Raw genomic sequence first — 3,933 nt, 5'->3', positions numbered from 1 at the left:
TTTTGGTTCTTTGCAAATAAAAAAATTAATTTAAATAGTAATATTCTAACGTTCCTCACATGTATGAAATCAAACACTTTCAAAAAGATACACGTCTCTTAAACCCTAGAAAGAGAGCAGCGCAAAGAGAGCATAGCAGAGTGGGGAGAGAGATACGAGTCCCTCCTCTCCACCCCCTTTCTCCTTCTCCCTTGCCCCTCCTTTTTCCTGCCTCCATCGTAGATCAACCAGGGCGCGTGTGTCAATGGTCTTTAGGGTGCTTTCTAGCGGTGTGTGGTTGGCCGGTGGTGACGTGTAGAACACATAAGGGTTTGTTGGGTTTTGTTATTGTATTTTCATTATTTTTAAATAAGAATGTATTTGCACTAGATCTGCTTTTAGTAGCGATCTATGAGGTGGAGTTTTATTTGTTTTATTAGATTTTGTTTTTATGAATCCTTAAGAATAACGGAATTGTTTCCAGTCGATCTGTTGCTTTCTTATGGTTCATTTTCTGAGGGCAAACCATCAACCGATGACGGAGGAGTTATCAAGCATAAAGAAGAATTGTCACTATGGTAAAGGCAACGAAGGAGATTGCAATTAATAAAGCTGTCACTATGGTAAAGGCAACGAAAGAGATTGCAATTAATAAAGCATTAGTAGTGGGAAAAAAAAAAAAATGGTAAAGTTCACTTAACCCCCTCAAACTACCACCTCAATGACAATCTACCTTCCAAACTATTAGTTGCGACAATTTATCCCGCAACCTACCAAAACAATGACAATGTACTCTCAATTTTTTTTTAAAAAAGACGAAATTACCCTTACAAAAATAAAAATAAAAATACTAAATTTTATTTATTTATTTTTTTCAAATTTTTAAGGGTATTTTTGTTTTATTGAAAATTTTATAGGGGTAATTTCGTCATTTTGCTAGCATTGTGAGGGACATTGTCATTGTTTTGGCAGTTTGGGAGGTAAATTGTCGTAATTGATAGTTTGGAGGTAGATTGTCATTGGGGTGATAGTTTAAAGGGATTAAGTGGACTTTACCCCTCCCTCCCCCCTCGCCCCTAAAAAAAAAAAAAAAGGAATCAAGAGCGTGGCAGTGGATAAAGACGTGATTCGTCGGAATTTATTGTAGATCTAAAATTGTTTGAGACGGTGACTTTTCATATAAATATTGTCTTATAATAGCTCGATGGATTATTGTATATGTCATAGATAATATTTGAGTTATGAAGATTTCAAATTATATATTTGACCTTGTACTGAGCATTTTATCTTATTTTATGATTATATCAATGAAGAGAAAATAAGTTAAAAAAATCAAAATCAAAAACTTTCTTAATTAGTGAGGCCAAACACTGAAAATAAATGCGACGATGGAAGATTCCTTCTCCATAATTACAGTGATCTGTCATTCTCCATAATTGCAGTGATCTGTCATGACTTGTTTGAAAATATTTTCTATTCTCAGAGCATATACGTCCCCTTCTCTAAATTTTAGTTAGAAAATTTAATTTTTTCAATTTTATCTATATGCTTTTTTAAGAACACCCTCACATCTACCTTTTAAAACATTCTTTACGTAATTTAAGAGATTAGTAAGAAGATGGAGGTGAGGTATCTTATTCTTGAAGGTGATGCGAAGGAAATTACGCAAGCCCTGCAACGTGATAGTCTGTGGCATGAGAGTTATTGCATGTTAATTGATGAGGCGAGGAGAAATTTGCGACAGCACAGAGAATGGCATGTTAGACATGTGGGAAGACAAGCAAATGACACGGCCCACACATTAGCTAAGGTGGCAATTTCAACCAAGGAGGAGATATTGTGGAACAGGGAGTATCCTGACTGTATCCATGCAAAAGTCCTTGCCGAGCAAGGTTCCTCTTAATAAATGAAATGAGTTCTTTATTCAAAAAAATAATAATAATAATAAAAGTAATTTAAAATATTACACCAGCATCCTTGATATGTTGTAACAGTCTTTATCAATTTTTAATTTTTTTTTTTCATAATAAGAACTGATACTGTGTTTGGTAAAGGAGTGGGTTGGACTGGACCTAAAATTTCAAAAAAATCTTCTTAAAATTAACCCCAATATTATTACTTTTAACATCATATCAATCACTTTTTATTACTATTCAAATAAAAAAATTACTACAAAACAAAATTTTGTACTTTTTTATACAAAACATTTTCATTTTTTTTCTCTCACATCAATCAAATCTACTACAGTTTCGACCTACTTCCTAAGTCCACTCATTTGCCAAACATAGCCGATGAGCAAAGCCACATCAATCCAGTGATACAGACTTATAGTGGTGAATTACTCTCAATTTAAAAATTCTTCATTATTTTTCTTTACAAAATCACTTCAAATTGATTTGAGACCAAAGATAATGAAGAATAGAAAAAAAAAATATTTTTGTCTTGTTGAGAACTGTAGCTGCCAATAAAAAGTTAACTACTCTCAAGAGCCCATGAAAACATTTTTGCTGATTTTTTGTTATTGAACTAGTTGCACAGTAGAGAAACGTTAACAAAATTAAACAAGAGTAAGTTATTATTATTATTATTTTTAATCTAAATGTTTAAGATAATAAGTTTAGGTTTATTATTATTTTTTACAATTTTTTTTTTAATGTGAACACAAACTTTACAAGTACATTTACAACTAAATTATTAGCTGCTAAAATGTTAATTTGAATGTAAATGCTATCAAACGGACAAAACCATCGTGGGGACCCTTCAATAGAAGAAGGGAAAGCAATCTTCGATTTTGACCATTTAAGGTCGTTGGTAGTTTATTAGAAAAAAAAAAAAAAAAAAAAAAAGGTCGTTGGTAGTTACTTCTGCCGACATGAATCTGCAGAATCATGCTCAAAACTAGCAAATTGCCCTAATCATAGAGCAGGGTTTGTCTGTCTAAAGGACTTTAAAAAAAAAAATTACTATTCATCTCAAAATTAACCACAATATTTTTATTTTTTACATTACATTAATAATTTTTTTTATTTTTTATTTTAAAAAAAAAACAATAAAAAAATTATTATTTTTTCCACTTTTTTCATACAAAATATTCTTAATTTTTTTCTCACATCAATCAAATCTATTACAGTTACAGTCAACTTCATTTTTAAAGTCCTTTTACAAACGCAACCTATGATTAGGGCAAAAAATCTACCAAAACATCAACTCCATTTTTCCTTCTTTTATTATTTGTTTCCTTGAGGATTGGATCATTTTTTAATAAAGCTATATTTACTCTTATTTCTTTATACAATTTTTTCTTATTTATAATAAACTTTTTAAATCATTTATAAGCATAAAAAAATAAATAGAAAAATGAAAGTAAATGTAAGGTTACTCTCTTTGAATAATACTCTTGGGTAGTGATATATTGCACGCTGAGTGTAAAATTTTTTTATTATTATTATTTAAAAAAAAAAAAAAAAATTACAGAAATGCACGCCGGGCGTGCATGGTGAGATTCACAAGACAATTTTGGATTTGAAAAGGAGATATTTAAACAAAGCTAGCTGCTGCGAGAGGAAATCTCACAGAATTTGTAATATGACTGATTGACAGTCACAGTCTGGCACCATTAAAATTTTTGTTTCTTACGTACTTTTGGCAGAACCACATTTAATATGGAAGACTACACTCCCCGAAAAATTGTGTAAAATTTATGGCTCGTATGAGATGGGCCAGATGACGCCTTTTTTTTTTCTTTTTTTTTTTAATTAATTAATTATTATTATTATTATTATTATTATTTTTAAATTGTGGGGATTAGATGAGATCTACATTCATCCGTTCACTTTTGTCATTGAGGTGCCTATTCTTTACATTTATGGTAAATATATCATAAATTTTTGAGCCAATTTGTCAAAATTAAAATTTTTTAAGTTTTTTATTTTTATTTTTTACAATTTATTTCCT

Source organism: Corylus avellana, chromosome ca3, assembly GCF_901000735.1.
Source record: "Corylus avellana chromosome ca3, CavTom2PMs-1.0".
NCBI classification, from domain to species: domain Eukaryota; kingdom Viridiplantae; phylum Streptophyta; class Magnoliopsida; order Fagales; family Betulaceae; genus Corylus; species Corylus avellana.
Note: the sequence above shows the minus strand (reverse complement) of the source record.